Consider the following 19,516-nt stretch of genomic DNA (forward strand, 5'->3'; position numbering starts at 1 on the left):
CCCTTCTTGGCTAACCACCTTCCTCCGGCTGTCCTCTGTTAGAGAGTCGCGCATCTTTCCTGAGCCTCCCTTGGTGTTTCGGCAGCCGCCCGTGTGTTTCCCCTGATCAGAGAGAGAAAGTTACTAGGGAGGCCCCAGCGGAAATCGTTGTACCCATTCTCCAGGATGGCATGGGCTTGACCTAGCCTGATTATTTCTGATTGCTGTCACTGGGCCTAGAGCACAGCTTAGGTCAAGAAAGATATGACCCTGGGCTTCCCTGGTGGCGCAGTGGTTAAGAATCCACCTACCAGGGCAGGGAACACAGGTTCGGGCCCTAGTCCGGGAAGATCCCACATGCCGCAGAGCAACTAAGCCTGTACACCACAGCTACTGAGCCTGCACTCTAGAGCCCGCGAGCCACAACTACTGAGCCCGAGTGTCACAACTGTTGAAGCCCACATGCCTACAGCCCGTGCTCCGCAACAAGAGAAGCCACCCAATGAGAAGTCCGTCCTCCGCCAGTTGGGACGGCAGGCCTGCAGGCCTGCCTCCGCACTGTCCCCCTCTGGGCTGTCCCTGCCTCAGGAGAGCTGAGACTGCAGAGCAGGAGAGGAGCCTCAGATAAGAAAGTATGGAACGGGGTCCCCCTGTGCGTCAGGCTTGACTAGGAAGCACCTCCGTCCTTCTTGGCTGGGCCTCCCACACTTCCTCTGTGGAGGGTGTCCAGCCCTTGGCACTTAACTAGGGGGAAGGGGCTTAGGATTAATGGGGTCGCACGCCTAAGGCTCAGTTCCAGACTGGGGTCACTATTTCCAGCTCTCTGCCCTCCCGACCTGTGGCAGGACTGTATTCCCAGACCCCATGGGGCAGGGCCCGGGGGAGGGTGCGAGTGACTCTTCCAGGCAATGACTGTGCATGTGCGTGAAAGTGATTGATGCGTGTGTGACTTCCAGACTGAAGTATTTAAACGCCCCTGTGAGAGTCTCCGCAGTTCTCCTTCCCTCTACCATAGATACAGGGTGGTTGCTCTTCTAGCCTGGTTCCCAGGGAAAGGAATGGAAGATCGAGCCTCAGCCAACCGCTGATGAATAGGTCGTGTGAGTGAGAAATGCACCTGTTTTTCAGTCGCTGAGCTATTGGAGTTGTTACTGCAGCGTGAACGAGCCTATGCTGACTGAAGCACAAGGTTTAGCCCTCTTCCCCTTGACCATAATAGCAGGGGTGTCCCAGTGTGTGAGCAAGGACAGTATTTGTCTGAAGAGAGGAGGCCCCGTCAAGCTCCCGGTGTGGCACTGGGCTCACTGAGCAGTGGAGAACTTGTGAGTGTGTGTTAAACCAGCTCATTGGTTGGGTTGGGTTTTGAAGACTCCCAAGGCTCAGAGGTCAATGCCAGGGCAGCCACAGAGACTGACCTAGTGCACTGGGACGACCCAGGAGGCCTGGGCGTGGGGGCGCAGGCTCCCCGAAGCCTCCTTAGTGCTTTGCTGTGCATGCCCTGGGTTGTTTGGCCCCCTGTTGTAGTTTGAGCAGGAGGCATGGAGTTGCTGCATGTGTGTTGGGAGAGGAGGTGGAGAGGCAAGAAGAGGCGGGAAGCCATTTGCATGTAGCCTCCCTGAAGGTGGTCAGTTTGGCTAGCCAGGCATAGCTGCCCTGGGGCACAGCTTCCCCTCCCTGCCCTCCTTTCCTTCCTTCCTTCTTTCCTTTTTTTACTCAAGAAATACTAATTGAGCACGTCCCACGTCCCAGGCATTGTGCTGGGTCCTGGAGATACAGTGGTGCGTAACATCATCATGGTCTTGACCATGGCATAGCTTGGTCATCCTCACAGATATGAGGCCTGTGATGTTGGCCGCAGAAGCATCCCATCATATTCCCAACAGGGGCTAAGGAGTGTTCCCCAGTAATCATGTGCACGCGTCACGTCAGAACCATGTCGCACACAAGCAGACCCCACCTAGGGGTTCTTTTCTGTCCTAATAACGTTCATCTCCAGGTAATTATTTTTTCCCCTCAGAGGAATTGTCACCAAACTCAGGTATGGCTGCTTGCTGCTCGAAAGCCAATACTCGAGAGACAAGTGTTGGTAGGAAAGGAAAGTTTGCTTTATTCAGGAGCCCAGCGATCTGGGGAGAAGGGGGACTCATGTCCAAAAGCCAACTCCCCCCTATGCTTCAGAGGGCAAGAGCTTTTAAAGGGGAGTTTTAGGGGTGTATAGGTGGGGAGGGGGGCTACATGCAGAATAGCGCAGTCAGCTCTGACAGTCATCTTGAAATTGGTCATGCCGTGGTCTGATCAGCAACATCTTGATTTTTTTTTTTTTTCGGTACAAGGGCCTCTCACTGTTGTGGCCTCTTCCATTGTGGAGCACAGGCTCCAGACGCACAGGCTCAGCGGCCATGGCTCACGGGCCCAGCCGCTCCACGGCATGTGGGATCTTCCCAGACCGGGGCACGAACCCGCGTCCCCTGCATCGGCAGGCGGACTCTCAATCACTGCGTCACCAGGGAAGCCCTGACGGTTTTAAGTACAGTTAGTCTTCGGTTCCAGGATCCCTTCGGTTCCCATCTCCTTGAAGCCAGTTCTCAGAATTGTGGCAGCTTATGTCATGGCTACAATCTGGTCATCACGTAGTTAACTTCTTCCACCTCGTGCGGGTTTTAGTATCTGCAAAACAGCTCAAAGGACGTGGCTCAGAATATTATCTATAGCCCTTGAGGAGGAACTAAATGTCCTTGACTTTGTTTGATGGCTAAACTATTATCATTTTGTCTTATTTGACTGTTTCCCTTTGCTTCTGTATTTTCTCACTTCTCTGATCAAATTTATTCTTTAACTGAAGGTTTTCTACAGACAAGAGGCAGGCAGAGGACCTGGGGAGGTCTGTCCCGTTAAGGCCCCTTAGGGTCCTGCTGCATTACAACATCACCTCTTGTGATCCCTGCTCGTCTGTTTTCACACTGTTTTCTTCACGTTCCTTCCCCCGTATTTACCTACTGCTCTCTCTTCTGCCTATTTCTTTTAATTCATTTCAGTAGGCAGCCTGTTTCTGACTGACACGTCTCTGCAATCTCTGCCACATCCTCCTGTCCTCAGCTTTTCAATCTCCTTGGACCTTATTCTTCACTACATCCTAATGGAATCCACAGCCCACTCTCTTGGTGGCTGGCTACCTTCAGCTCATCTAGCCTCTTGGATGTCTTGCTGTCATCCTCCCTCTGCCCGTGTTCAGAGAGGGGAGCTGGGCAGTGGCAGGCATCTCTTCAAAACTGCCATCCTGCTTTGTGTTACAAGCCTGCATTATTAACGAGACCTCCTTGACATTGAATGTTCAAGATGAGACTGCTACAGGAAAGGGCGGCAGCTTCTGGGTCTGGCCCAAGTCTCACAGCTGGAAACAAGGGAGGATCTTATCTCTGCTCCTCGAATTTGGCCTAGAGTTTGATGCAATGTGTAATACGATCCTCCCAGCCTACTCACCGGCTCCCCAGAGGCTCCCAGCCTTGCCTCACTTGGCTCTCTCTTGCTCTCCTGTGCCTCTGCCAGGGCACCTCCACTAACAGGTGTTATTTCATAGAGGCTATGACAGATGGCCTCGGCTTGCATTCTGGTCCTGGCGCTTACTAGGCTGTGTGATCTTCTGTGTATTATTTAACTTCTCTGTGCCTAAATTTTTTCTTCAGAAAAGGCACATTAAGTAGCATGTACCTAGTTCACAGAGTGTTGGCGATAAGATGATCTAAGTAATGTGCTTGTCCCCGGCCTGGGTTCTGGCCTCTGGTTAGCAGTAACCCCAGGACTGCACCTTGGCCCACAGTCTCCTGTGCTTTCTCCCTCACCCCAGGCTCTCACTCGTGAGTCTGCCTTGCAGAGTAAAACACTCAAAGATGGGAGTTTGTTGCATATTGTAAAAGCAACTGTCAAGACTTCTCTCTTGAACATTTTGTTTTCACAGAACAGTAGGTGACAATTTGCTTCATTTTACAAAGAAATGTAAAACCTGCTAAGTCCACTGACCATGGAGCCTGGTCTATTGATTAAATCAAACAATTTAATGAATTACTTATCAACCAAAGAATGATTATATATAGATAATAATAATGAACCATTGTCCAGAACTCCAAATACAGAAATGATTTTTTTTAAATAGAATATTATCATGCTTTCTGATCCTAATAGCACAGAAAATAATAAAGATCAATTAATTATGTAGTATCTTTTATTTGTAAGTAAGAAAGATAAGAGCTTACATAATGGATGATTTCAAACGTTAGGGAAAATATTGTTTTAAAACGGACTTGTGGCCTCTGGTCTCTAATTGAGAACTTCTGGAAACTGCACTAGATTTATAAACTCATCTTCTGGTAAAAGGCATTTGAACAAACTTCAGAGGGATATCCAAAAGCTGATACATGTTTACCTGCACGCCTTTAAATCAGGCCTCTTTATCCCCTTGGAAATCTTTAGCTTTTGAAATACACCTAGAACTTGTATGTGTTTACTTGCAGGTTACATTAGGCAACGTTTCCGCTGACCGACAGACTCGTCAAAGGCTGGCTTCCCGAGCGATATTACCAACATCACCTTCTGATAAGAGAAAACACACCTCGACAGAGGTTGGGCAGCATCTCAGGGCAGGGAAGGTGACATCAGATTTTACCGAGAATTAGAAGTTGATTAAAGGTAAGATCAGCGGAAACAGCAAGGTAAGGATTTTGAGAGAAGGCATGAAAGAAGCTGAGGGTGAGTACTGTCGATCCTTTCCACTGAAGAGTTCATGAGTCTTTTGAAACTCAGGTGAGACAGTCCTGGAAAAGTACAGTCATTCTAAGGAAGACAGTGGGATAGCTAAGTTATGTGAGTGTAGACAGCAGGGAGTAGTTGCAGTTTGGTGTCCAGGTTGGGTGTGGAGCAGATGGTTTTGGTTCTCACACCTAAGAGAGAAGCTTCTCTGGGGCTGGGCATCTAAGCACCCCTTTACCACAGGCTTCAAGCTGCAGGCTGGTTCTGACCGGGTTAGACTAATCCGGTTTCACTTGGGGCTGGACTGTTGCTGCCATGAGCAGAATCAAACTTGTGCCAATAAGGAAGAGAGAGGGAACGGGCACGGGTTAAGCAACTCGCTTTATTTCCTGTAACAGGTAGGGAGGGAGACTGATGGCCAGCAGAGAGGCCCTGCCTTCTTGAGACCATGGTTCCTTGGAGGCCAAGACCCGTGGCAAGGCTCTGCCTCAGCCGTTCTTTCCTCTAAGCTCAGGGCCCTGGCTCCCGGGTACCTTAGGGTCACACTCTGCTGACCTGTAGTCTCCTACAAGCAGGAATGTTCCATCATGATTCTGACCATTTGTTCCTTGGTCAGTCCAGCCTGGTGCTTATGGTTTTCTCCATCTCATCACATCTGATCTCATCTCATACCACTTTCTTCCTCTCTCACCATACCCCAGGCACACTGCATTTTCCTGCCTCTCACACTTCATCTCAGTTCTGCCTCAGGGCCTTTGCACTTGCTGTGCATCTGGCCTGGACTGCCTTTGCTAGGATTCTTCTCCTGTCTCCCACTGTTCGGGTTCCAGCTCCAATGTCACCTCTTCAAAGAGGCCTTTCCTGTCGGCTCCTTTGAAAGTGGCCTCTGCCCACAGGAATGCCCCACCCCATCGCCTTCTTTGCATCTGTCCCTCTCTGAAATGACCTTGTTCACTAGTTTACTTACTAATTGGCCTCCACCTTAACTGGAATAGAAGCTTCATGAGAGTCGCATCTGTCTTCTTCACACCTGTAACCTCAGTTCTTAGAAAGGACACCAGATATAGTTATAATAAAACATTAGAAAATAATAACAGCTAACTTTTTATATTGGACCAGGCACTGTTTTTAAGACCGTCAATGTATTATTATCTATTTGCTCTTCCTAACAGACCTTATTATCCCAATTTTACTGAGGGACAAAGAGGTTAAATGAGATCATAGACTTACGAAGTCCCAGAAGTGGCACAAATTAAGTGCCCAACACATTTTTGTTAAATTTAAAAAAACGAACCTTTGATTTTTTGTTCTTGACTTCCGTGTCCAGGTGACATGCACTCTTTGGTAGCACAGAAAAATCTCCTGGCACAGAGTTTATAGAGAGTGATGCTTCTCTGCCCCTGCCTTATGAATTTTTCAGCAGCGCTAGGTCACATTTCCTTCTAAGGTTTTAACGCGTGACGGTGGTGTGTACATCACACACCTTAAATTACATAACAGGATGATCCACGACAAGCCCACACCACATCTTTAATTTTATCCGTGATACACATCACACACATGTTAGAAGCTCTTTGATTAAGTTATAAATGCTTATCCTCAGAATGCATCTGTGTTAGAAAATGTCACCTGCGACTTTCCACTCCATTCTCAACTAAACAGCGCAGCCGAGCAAATAGCTGTCTACAAACTCACTGTCCCATGCTAGTGTCTCATCCTACTTCCCTTTATCAGAATGACTTTAATTAGGATGGTCTCGCCCTGCTGCTCTGCAGGCTTCTATCTACCCACTGGGGTGCTATTTCCCTTGGAAATTCCCCTTTCCACACACTTTCCTCATCACCAGCGGTCTCACTGCTCTGATGTTGCCCGCCTGCATACCCACCTGCTTCCTCATCATCTCCAAGAGCGTATTCTTGTAGCGGGAGAGACCAAGGATCCAGCGCTTTCTTCTCCAAATGTTCGTTAGTGCCCACTGGCCATCACGCAGCAGGCCTGAGTGCTAAGGAAACATGAATGAGAAAGACGGACACGGTCTCTGCCCCTTGAAGCTTAGTCTCCTGGGGAATTAAAGACTAAGACTGATATCATGAGTATGATGAGTGAAGGTTACCGGGTGCTAGGAAGGTGGGTTATGGTGGCCTGATGCAACCTGGAAGAGCAAAGCATGGCTTCTCGGATCTCCCAGCGGAGCCCTGAGGATGATGGCCGTGAACTTGCTGGAGATGGGGGAGAGGTTCCAGGCAAAGGGAAGAGTGAGTGCAAAATCCCTGAGGAGGGAGCCTGAGCATGCCACTTTTTTTTTTTTTTTTTTGCGGTACGCGGGCCTCTCACTGTTGTGGCCTCTCCCGTTGAGGAGCAGACTCCGGACGCGCAGGCTCAGCGGCCATGGCTCACGGGCGCAGCCGCTCGCGGCAGGTGGGAGCTTCCCGGACCGGGGCACGAACCCGTGTCCCCTGCATCGGCAGGCGGACTCTCAACCACTGCGCCACCAGGGAAGCCCACCATTCCACTTTTGAGGAAGTGATAAGAGGCAGAGTGAGGGAGCTCGGGGAGGAAGCAAAGAGCATTGAGAAACTAGATGGGCGGGAACCACACTGGGCAGGGCCTCGGGCTCCACGTTCCTGTTTCTGGACATATCCCATGAGCCATAGGAAGGTTTTGGAAACATTTAGGCGAAAGAGACTTGCTCTAATTTGTGTTAAAAAGATCACTTTGGGAAAAAAAAAAAATATATATATATATATATATATATATCACTTTGGCTAAAGTGTGGAGGATAGATTAGATGAGCCCAGGTTTTTGTCTTGTGCTGTTTGCTGTGATAGGAACAGAGGAGGGAAGCTATTTGGGGAGAAAAAGTCACATTTCATGATTGATGTGACCCAAGATGCTTTTGAGGCATTCAAGTAGACACACTGAGTACACAGGTGAATTTATATATTTGGAGTCCTGAGAGAGACCTGGGTTAGAGCTACACATCTGAGATGGTGATTGAAGCCAGAGGTGTGGCTGAGATTGCCAAGGGAGACATAAAGCACAGAAAAGCAGGGGAACTAGGACCAGTCTTTGATGGATTATGACATTTAAAGTCTGGGTAGAGGAGGATTCATCAGCAAAGGAGACTGAGCAGGAATAACCCAGCAGGAGGAAAGCCAAGAGGGGGTTTTGTCCTGGAGGCTCAACTAGACTCTTTCAAATATTTCAAATACATGCTACTGAAGTCCATCTTCAACTGATTTAAGAAAAAAGGAAGGAGAAGCAGAAGAAGCATTTGTTGACTCTTATAACCTAAACTCAGGACTAGCCAGATGTGTCTGGATCCAAGTACTTAAACAGGTCCTCAGGAACGTGCCTCTCTCTCCATTGCTCGGTTCTTTGCTGAGTGGGTCATTCTGTGTGGTGGCCTGATCAGGTCACTGCCAGAAGCTTCAGGTTTACATCCTACCTAAGGTGAAGAAAACCTCTCTCTTTTATTGGTTTCAGCAAGACACCAGGTATCACTCTTGTTGGTGCGGCTCAGGTTACATGTTAGTCTCTGAGCTGGAGGCTGGAATCAATCCTGCCCATAACTCGTGGCCAGAAAGTCCCTGAAAAGAAAATCAGGGTGCTGTTACCTGAACAAGGCAGAGAAGCCAGGCAGACAAACCCCAGATGTCTATACAGATGCCACAGTGATGAGTATTCCAAAAAGGAGAATATATTCAATAGTATTAAATACTATTGAGAGGTCAAGTAAGATGGCAACTAAAAACGCCCATGGGATTTAGCCAATTGGAGTCACTGTGACCTGAGACACACACGAATAGCTCCATCATAAAGTGGGATGTGAGGAGTCGTCATGCAAGTAGAAACGGCCATATGAACTCAGCGGAGAAAAATCACTTAGAACTGAGGTAATCAAGGAATACTTCATGTAAGAGGTGGCATTGGGCCCTAAAGGATGCGTAAAATTTTAAGAACTAAATCCAGAGAAGTGGAGGAAGGAAGGGCACCCCAACCAAATACAGCATGAACAAAAGCATGGCAGCAGTGATGTTTTGGGTGTGTTCAATGAGGGTTGAACAGTTCATATTTGGTCTGTGGATTAGGGACCAAAAGTGAATGTTAGCTAAGGAAAAGGGACTTTCTTTGTTCAGTTTACAAGTTATTCAACTACAACCAACATACCCTCAGGTTACTGGGCTGAGTAGGTAAATGAGGGATGGCTGTCAATCTAATGGAGCTGACTCAGATCCCACCTGGAGAAGGGTCTCCATATACCCTTGCCTTTCCACCCAAGGGATCCCTGGGGTGTGTCACGTGGGAACTCATCATTAAGCCTTGGTCTTTCCTGTGACTCTCTGAGTGGCCTGGGCTTGAAGCGTTCATGTCACTACTCATGGCTGCCTCTGTCATTCAGGTTACCACCTCCACTGTGAGGACTTGACTCCCCTGCCTTCTCGCTGACTTCAGCGAAGGAATGGTCCTGCCAGATGATCGCGTCTGTGATAGCAGCTCGGCTGTTTCTCATCTTGCACTTGCCCTGTTTCTCATCCTATCTTCCCTTCACTTTTTATCCCAGGAAGCTGGCGCTAGAAGGGAGGGTAGAGATGAGGAATTTTGGATGGAAGACCATTTAGGTGACTCTGCACTGTATATATTCACATATCTTCTAACCATTGTTCCCAGAACAAACATGTGCGTCCTGAATCTCTAGCCCCCGGGGTACGTCTTTTTCCTACCCAGCAACAGCTTGGGGGGGACTCGATCTTGGTGGCCAAAAGCCAGCACCAGGTCATTTAGTCTGTATCTTGTTCTCAGGCTCTTAGGACTTTTCTGCAGCTCGGACCTCTGTGGGCCAGGCCCAGCCGTCCAGATAGAAAGACTGCACTAGTTGGAACTCAAGGTTGATAGTTCCCTTACACACCACCACACAGGGATCCTTGACGCAGCATAAATAATAAAGTCTTGATGGGGGCCATGGAGGGCACTGAGCAAGGGGTGCAATGCACAAACCGTGCTTAGAGAAGGTTGCGTGCGGCCGTGGTTTCCAACAGACTTGAGAGAGCAGATCTGAGAGCTGGTGAACTGTTAGGAGACTGATGGGTCCGGGGAGACAAACCCTAAACTGGAGAGACTGAGGCAGATGTGCAAAGGTGGGGATGGGTTTTAGAAGCGCTTCTTTGGGGGAAAACCGTGGAAAGAAGAGAGAAGGAGGGAAGGAGGGAGGGAGGGAGGAAAAATAACATTAAAATCTCTACAGGCCGGAACAGAGTAAGAAAACTAAGCATGGTGAGGAGGGCCTGGAAACCTAGGACATGAAGCCCACATTTTGGCAGAGGAGGTAGGGCTGGGAACAGGGCTCAGCTGACTCTGGGAGCCCAGGGCAGGGACCCAAGTGTGAACGTGTGCTGGACCTGCCATCCAGGATGGCAGTGAAGAGAGGCCCCTTGTCCAGAGGGTGAGGAGGAAGCAGATCCCTGCATGAGTGGGACCCATTTCGGTGCCACACGATGTCTCCCTGAAGACTCGAGTTGTCCACTGCAGTGCACAGGGCACCATCTTTGGTTGGGGGCACCTGATGAGCTGATGCACAAGGGACAGCTCACTCGTAGTCACCTTGACCCAGGCTCCCTCGGGAGACCCTCCTCTGAGACTCTCTCTCTCTTCACTCCACTCCGACGGGCTCCTTGGCTTGCTGTGTAGTCGCATCTCATTCTTCCTCTTGAGGGAAGTCGGAACAGCTTTTCTGGAGGCCCCGAGAGTGTGGAGAGAGCCTCACTCATCCACTCGAGGTCAGACGTTTTGCATCATGAGGGAGATCGAATCTCTCTGGTTGTTCCAACTCCACTTTGCAATGCGTGACAGAAGACCAGCCCCCAAGGGGGGATGTCTTGCTCCAGAAAGGGGACCCTTTCTCGTAGCCCCGCTCGCCAGCAGAATGCAGAACTGTCCCGAGTGAAAGCCTTCTGACTTCATGCCACACTTGAGGACCAGGGTGACGGGGTGGTGATGCATGGTTTGGGTCCAGAGCCTTCAGTGCCGGCGGGATGACAGGCCACAGCATTCCTGCCCCAGCTCCCGGGAGACAGACCGGGCAGGGTTCCCTGTGATGGGTTTCTGAATCACTACCACAAACAAACAAGCACATCCCTGGACAAAACCATGGTAATTAGAAGGGAAACATAATGACAGTGAAGTTGCCTTTCTCCACTCATTCCGCAGGCATTTTTCTGAGTGTTTATTTTTGACACAGTTATTTCAGGGGCGGGGAGAGCATGTGGGGAAGGGGAAGGGGAAGGGGAATTGCTTCAGTGTGGCAGCTCGGAAGGAGAGATGCATGGTGGGGCACGGGCAGTGTTAGCGTTTGGTCTGTGGAAGATGAAACAGTGCAGCTCTGCTCTGTGGGCAGCTCTTTGATCTTCCAGTAGCTGTTAGGGTAGCAATTAGCATCCTTAATGCTGAGGGGAGTCTGAGAAACCCTTTAGCTTGCTGATTTAGGTTAGTAGATCCAGAAGTGTGGGTGCCTGAAGGTGAGTGCATGTGTGTGTGTGTGTGTGTGTGTGTGCGCGTGTGTGCGTGTGTGTGTGACAGAGAGAAATGGGTTTTTTAATTAGATGCTTCTTTTTTTAATGTGAGACCTTAATAATGTGCCTTAACTATGATCATCATCATCATTTTCATCATCACTAAGGCCAGAGTCTTTTTTTTTTTATGCATTCATTTGCTTGCATTGGGTCTTAGTTGTGGCAGGTGGGCTCCTTAGTTGTGGCCTGCGGGTTCCTTAGTTGTGGTTCGCCAGCTCCTTAGTTGTGGCAGGCATGTGGGATGTAGTTCCCAGACCAGGGATTGAACCCGGGCCCCCTGCCTTGGGAGCTCGGAGTCTTAACCACTGCGCCACCAAGGAAGTCCCAAATTAGATGTTTGATATTTATTTTGTAATAGAGCTTTCCATATTTGAGGGTGATGTGACACCCTCAAAATAAAATTCTGTTCTGTTGTTGAAAATTGAATCATCTGAGCACTTATACTGAGAAGGCACAAAGTACTAAATTTACCAGAAAACATGAACTCCTGGAACTTATAATACCGAGTGAAATAGTATGCTCAAGGGTCCTGTCCAGACTTCCCATCAGGGACAATTCTTCCCTCACGGCCTGAGCTGGATTTAACTTTCTGCTGGGCCATTTTCTGGAACTTACCTAAATTAGCTAAGCTCTTCAGACATTAGTTTTCACATTTATGAGATGGAAATAACCCGTAACATGGGGATTAGCTAATCCAGCTCCCTCATAGGATTGCTTGTGGATTTTTTAAAAAAGAATTAAATGAAATAATTCATGTAAAGCACTGAGCCCACACAATGGTTGGCACGCAGTAGATGTTTAACAGATTACTATTTTTAGAAAAGACTTGAAATGAAGTATACTGGAAGAGAAACCCCCCTTTTTTTCCCTCAAGGGCCGCTGAGCAGAGCTAGAGTGAGGGTCTATTTATTGGAAGTCACAAAAAATTTTTTTAATTATTTTAATTTCTAGTGATATGAAAATAATTAAACCAATTTATTTTGGTTTAACCAATTTGTTTTAATTAACCAATAATTAAACCAAGTTACCATGAGGAACCTCAGCCTCTTACTAAATAGAGCGAATACGTTAATATAGACGTCAATGCTATAGTGTAGGCAAAACAGAGGTGACCATGATGGAGACCTGGAGAAAGGGAAAGAGGTTCCTGAGTGAGGAAGAGGATCGGGGCGGGCAGGAGAGAGATGCAGGAAGGGGGAGGGGGCGGGGGACGAGCAGGGTCCCCATGAGTCAGCCCCCAAACCTTCCCCGGGAGGGTTTCTGACACTCAGCCCAAATGTCATCCCTTTCACCAGTGCTGACTCAGCTGGACCCGAGAGCCCAAGACTCAGGGCCCAGCTCCTTCCCTTTCCAGCTGAGTACGACCCAACCCAGCCCAGGCGCCTTACCCCCCTCCCAGGTCCCCTGCTGCCCGCGGCTGACTTGTGGCCGCAGCCCGGGCCCTGGACCCACACTGTGCTGGGGGCCTGGCTCTCCTGAGCTCCACCCGTGTCCTCTGGCCCAGGGTGAGCTGCACAGTCACCCTGGCACAGGCCTGGAGTCTCTGCTTTATTTCCGATTTTAATTAATCCACTGAAATATGTTTATTTTTTAAATGACAAAACACTTCAAACCATCATAAAAGTATACACCACCCAGACTTAACAAATGTTGGTATTTCGCTCTATTTGCTTCAGACTGTTTCTTTTTAAGATAGAAACAAATTACATACAGAATGGAAATCTCTTTCTCCCTTCCCAGAGCGAACCACTCTCTTAAAATTGGTTCTTGTTTCTTGTCCCTGCTTTCATATTTATGGCATACGTATGGATTCACAAACAGCGCTGCATACAGTGCTGTTTCAGGTACTTAAAATGTTTACATAAATCGTATTTTCCCTCAACATGGTGTTTTCAAGATTTACCTATTCTGATGCTTGTAGAACTAGTTCATTCATATTTAAAATTACGACAGAGTCTTCCATTTGGGAATGCATCATAATTATGTTTCTATTCCCCAACTGACGGACATTTGGGTTGCTTCCAACTTTTTATTCTATGACAACAATGAGACTAAAAATATTGTGTGTGTCTTCTCGTGCACTTGTGCGATAGTATGTCTAGTGTGGTGTGCAAAGCTTCCACTTTCTGGCTATTACTAAATTGCTCTCCAAGGTGGTTACATACCCATCAGAACTATGAGAATTCTCGTTCCCCACAACCTTGCCAATACTCAATAAAATATGAGTAACATTTTGCCACTGTCTTAATTTCCATTTCTGATTACTATTGAAGGTGAACATCTCTTTATGTGTTTTTTTCATCATTCAGGTTTCCCTCTTCTGTGAATTGTTTTCCCATCTTCTCTTTTGGATTTTCTTAAACTTCTTTATTTGTAAGAGATCTTCAAGTACTCTGGGCAGTGATACATTGTTGGTTATATGGATACTTTAGGATTACTTGGCAAGAGCAGGAATGATGCCCTTCTCTATGTCAGACACAAATCAATTAGTTGGTTCTTTTATAAAACCGTGAGATACAAATTAACACAGGAGACAAATGTCAACTCAAAGGTTTTTCATCCAAATCTCTTTTGTTTTATAACCAAGATAATATTAGATCATAACAGCTACTAACTACAATGTTTTCTCAGCTTCTGCTACTCAGGTTCCTTCTTGTATTTCAAAACTCTGCATACTTCAGAGCCAGCCCCTCTGCCCCATCTCATCTTAAAAGACGTGGATTAAAAGAAACGTTGTCATTCTGTGGACGTGACCTTGCAACTGTTTCTAGTCAGGAAAGGTGTCTGGATTTCTTTTTTATAAGATAGAATGATTGGCAGGTATGGAATCCAATTATAACTGTCCTTTTCTTGTTAAGGGCACCGAGAAGTGGGCTCTCATTAATAGAAAACATATTGTAAAGAATCACGTGTACACCACTTTTCTGAATGAAGAGTGAGATGTGAGAATGACATGCCCTTAGTCTTCCTCTGCTTGTATATTGTATGACTTACCTCTTGGAATGAAATGGCGGGGGCTTTGTGTACAGTGCTTCCAAAAATGCTAGTGCCTGTGTTTTATCTCCTCCCAGAGCAAGGAAGAATTGTAAGATGGCAAATAAATATCTGACAGCCTTGGCATGCAAGGTAGGATTTTCCAAGGGTTTTTGGCATACCCATTTGCAAATATGTCCTCCAACTTGTTGGTTGTCTCTTGTTTTGGGTGTACTTTCTCATACAGAAGTGGATGCGCTCACACTTTGTGAACCAATTCATGCAGGTCAATCCACATGTCTCTTTCCCAGTCTTCCTTTGGCCAACACTTCAGTCTTAATCCTTCCAGGACCCTGACTCATCAGCTCAGCCATCCTCCATTGCCCATGAGTTCATGTATGTCTTTATGTTGGGACTCTTCTCTTTCTACACAAAGTAGATGATGAAGTGTATCTTCTGAATCTATTCATCAGAGCAATTTTCCCTCACAACTGTCCTCAGATACCCTGCATTGGGCTGTAGTGCAGAAGCATTCCATTTTCATCTTGTACCCTCATACCAAGCCAATCCACCATAAACTAAGCTCAAACTGTTCCTTCTCCATTAGCGGGTCACAGGGGACCCCTGCCTCAGATGTTGCCATAGGTCTGAACTGAGGAGGGGCAGGCATGTAACAGAGAAAGGTGTCACAGGGGCCTTGGTCGCCTCCTTATGCAGGATGCTTGTACCCTCTGGACCCCCTTGAGCCTGATTCCAGATATACCACTTCCAGTTTACAATGGAGTGTCAGGGCCCATCCAACTTTAGGCTCTGTTGAGTCTGATATTATCCAGCTTCTGATTGCATGGTCAGAAACCAGTTTCCACCAGGGCCCAGTAACATGTTAGGAGCTCCTTTTCAAATGGCCCATGGTCTGTGCTGTAGCCTGCGTGGTCTAACACCAGAACCCTATGAGTCTCTTGTTAACGCTTGCCCACGGGCTCCACACACAGTCATTCTCTACCACAGATAACTTGACGTAATGAGTGATCTTTTAGGTCACACAGACCAAGTGGCAAGGCTGCTTGTACTGCAGCTAAGACCTGCTGCAGAGCCCTTTCTTGGTCTCTAAGCCTTCCACATGACCTAACATCATAGCTTCAGACTATATTGTGACACATCAGGAGAGTTAACATAGCCCTGGGATAAAACCATAAGTGTCTACTGTTGTCTGTCCCATGCGAACGCAAACTGTTTCTGATCCTTCTTCGTGCCAAACCAGTGACCTCATACAATTGAGGCTGTGTTCATCTGCTATAGCAAAGATAGCACATCGGGCACAGAAGCTGCAGTCAGGGCACTGCTCGTTTAAGCTGTAGTAGTTGGCTGTCAGGGGCCTTCATCCATTCAGTTTTTGTAGGGCCTGACTGGTGAATTAGATGGGGCTATGTAACAAGGATCACCACCCTGGACCCTCTAAGTTTTGGGGGCAACAGTAGTATCTGTCATCCCCTCCAGTACTGATACTGTTTTATTTACTATCTTAGCCAAGGGACAGTTTCAGGGATTTCTACTTGACTTTTCCTACCCCCAGAGCTCCGTTCTGTGGGTCAAAAACCAAATGTCAGGTTCTGCCAAGTTCTAAGTAAGTTCATTCAGAATGTATGTGTGGGAGCCAAGGAAATGACCACTACATGTGTCTGTACACCTAACTATGGATCCAGTGACCAAGAGAAGAGGTGGGGACAGATCCCGGAGGGCAAGCCTTGTCTTGTAAGGCTCCTGCTTTGTTTGACGCTTCTGTGAAGTTTTTTAGAAAGCAGGAGGAGGGGGACTCAATCTTTCTGTGGTTCCAGAGGTTTCAGGAGAACTTAGAGATTCAAGGTTCTCAACCAAATCTATCCAGATGTTTCATCCCAGCTCTCAGGCTTCCTCTCATTCCCCATCAGGGCCCTGCTTTCGGCACAGGAGACTGACCAAGGCTGAGAATTCAGCCTTCCCTGAAATCCTGTCACTCTTAGGATTAAAACCTGGGTCTGTTTCTTTGTTGCATCTGCCCTCTGATTGCATGAAATAAGGGTCTCTTTAAAGGCTGCTGAGGAGGCCCCCGGAACTCTAGCACTTTAAGTTGTTGATTAATAAATCTGAACTTGGCAATTTCTCTCTTTGATGAATCAGTGGTACTTAGCAACATCCACCCAATTCCACAGTCCTTGTAGTTATCACATCCCTCATATGCCTGAGATATTGCACCAGCTACTGTATCCCCTTCCACCTGTATCCATCCCATCTTAGTTCATCACAAGTAAAAGTCTTAGCCAGTTGCTTTCTATGTCACCCTTAAACTCTATTTAAATAGTTTAATCATACTTGTTTTATAAGCCTTTTTGGATTGTCCTGGTTCTTCATGCCCTGGCCCTCCCTCGTGGCAGTTTCTTTCCTTCTGTGAGTGTAATATTTCACTGTGAACTCACTGCTCCACGATCTTTTCTGAGCAGCTTCAATGGAGCTGTGTTGTCTTTATGTCTTCCTCTGCAGAGACCCTAGGATTCTTGTCTGTCTTGGACCAGTTTTTGTCAATTCCTATACCATGCTTGTATTGCGCATTCAGATACCACAGCCAGTGGCCTAGGTCTCTGACTGTTCACAGGTGATTCTCTTTACCTAACACCTAGGAGATGCTTCTTCATGTTTGTGGGTGGAGCTGGCCAGGGTCCTACTTCACAGATGACTTGGAGCAAAATGGTGTTCTATTCCCCCACCTTGCCTCTCAATAGTCTAAGGCCTTGACTCTTCTGTTCCCGTAAAGGCATTAAAATATTAGTCTCGGGCTTCCCTGGTGGCGCAGTGGTTGAGAGTCCACCTGCCGATTCAGGGGACACGGGTTCGTGCCCCGGTCCGGGAAGATCCCACGTGCCGCAGAGCGGCTGGGCCTGTGAGCCACGGCCACTGAGCCTGCGCGTCCGGAGCCTGTGCTCCGCAACGGGAGAGGCCACAACAGTGAGAGGCCCACGTACCGCGGGGAAAAAAAAAAAAAAATTAGTCTCAAGTCCCAAAAAGTCCATGCCAGGGCCTGTGGCTACAATTCTTATCACTGTAGGTTTTGGTGACTGCTTCTTTTTTAGCCCCTGGAAACTTTCTTTAGTTTGAACTCAACTACGCATTAAATAAATAATTTTTGCTTTATTTCATACAGCTTTACTTCATCTAGGTGTTTTAAGTAGGAAGTTGGCCTGAACATGTCAGCTAAATCTACCATATTTACTAGAAAGTATACCAGTGTATTTTCAGAGAGCATACTGGTTAGTCCACTGCTGTCACAGAGAATTTTATGGGTAAATTCAATGGATAACTTAAGACATTATAACCACAAATGCACGGCAGTTTCTTCCAAGTTTAGAATGGGGTTTCTATTACTTTATGCTCAATATGTGAACATGATATATATATATCTTTTTAAGGTGGAAGGGAACACTGTTTCTAATGGAAACGGTGAGTGTTTATCTATTCCTTATTCCTAAAGGTCACAGGATCATTAAGATGACAAATCATCTTGCTAGAAGTGACTGTTCAAGCTACAGCAATATTATGTTGGGCCATTGCCTGGTGATTAGGCGAAACTTCAAAATGATAAAATACAGAATGAGGTTCTATAAGTAGAAACAGATGAAAATTTCCAGCTAATCTTAATAAATGGAGAAAGGAGGAAAATAGGTGCATTTCACTTAGATTTCAGAGCTGACTTTAGATTGCACTTGATTCCTGAGCTTAAGTCTGCCTCCAGGCACTAGAAAATGGAGGAGTTGACATCTGCATAGTAGATCACAATGGGTTTGGCTGCCCTGACAGCATGACAGAGGTCATGTGTGTGTGTGTGTGTGTGTGTGTGTGTGTGTGTGTGTGTATTTTTTTCTTTTCCATCAGAGATATTCCCAGTGCATAAAGACAAGTGAAGACACATTTTCACTCATCTGCTGGCAGACATGTCTACAGTTACCATCCTTTCCATCTTGCTCCCAGCCCACAACATAATTATAGGGCCGTGAGATGAGGGCTGGACCACAATATGCCTGGAGGGGTCCAGAGAGAGTGGGGAAGTAGGTGATGCTTGAAAACAGGGAGAAAAAAACCTGTCATGTAAAGACATGCTGAGAGCAGCGCTGTGGCCAAAATGATCACATGTGAGGCAGGAGCTGAGGCAGGCGTCCAAGAGAATTGTATTTGATTTTCATTTTTAAATATCAGATGTGTAGTTTTAGGGTTGGGAAGCTAAAAATAGGCACCACTCCATATAACTCACTCCCCCTAATTTCTTACAATTGATTCTCAAACAGCTTGTATTTCCCTACCACCATGTAAGAGGTATATTAAGGACAATACTTGAAAATGCCCCAGAAATAAAATAAAGTGGAAAGTTAAAGTCACACGCTTATATGAGTAATACACTAATATCTGTTATACATATGTCAAAGAACATTTGTTGTTTCTTGCTTTCAAAAAGTGTCTGGACTGGGCTTCCCTGGTGGCGCAGTGGTTGAGAGTCCGCCTGCCGATGCAGGGGACGCGGGTTCTTGCCCCGGTCCAGGAAGATCCCACATGCCACGGAGCGGCTGGGCCTGTGAGCCATGGCCGCTGAGCCTGCGCGTCCGGAGCCTGTGCTCCGCAGTGGGAGATGCCACAACAGTGAGAGGCCCGTATACCGCAAAAAAAAAAAATAAAATAAAAATGTCTAGGGCTTCCATGGTGGTGTAGTGGTTAAGAATCCACCTGCCAATGCAGGGGACACGGGTTCAATCCCTGGCCTGGGAAGATCCCATATGCCGCGGAGCAACTAAGCCCTCATGCCACAACTACTGAAGCCCACATGCCTAGAGCCCGTGCTCTGCAGCAAGAGAAGCCACAGCAATGAGAAGCCCACGCACCGCAGTGAAGAGTAGCCCCCGCTCACCGCAAGCAGAGAAAAGCCCACACGCAACAATGAAGACCCAACGCAGCCAAAAAAAAATAATAAAATAAATTGATTTTTTTTAAAAAAAAGTGTCTAATTATGGTATTCCAGATGCCTCTATCACGGGGCATTATTGATTACAAGTAAAATATAATGACCATTTATTTGCAAGTTGTGTATATTTTATTTAGTTTTATACACAGCATGTAAATCATGATTGCATGTGTTTAATATTTTGGCAGAAAATCTTCACATAAAGCAGAGCAATAAAAACCGTGTAGTACATTGTCTGTATTTTTTTCTTTCCCTGCTTCCTTTACTGCAC

The sequence above is a fragment of the Grampus griseus genome (assembly GCF_964374135.1).
Source record: "Grampus griseus genome assembly, chromosome: 13".
In the NCBI taxonomy this organism is placed as follows: Eukaryota; Metazoa; Chordata; class Mammalia; order Artiodactyla; family Delphinidae; genus Grampus; species Grampus griseus.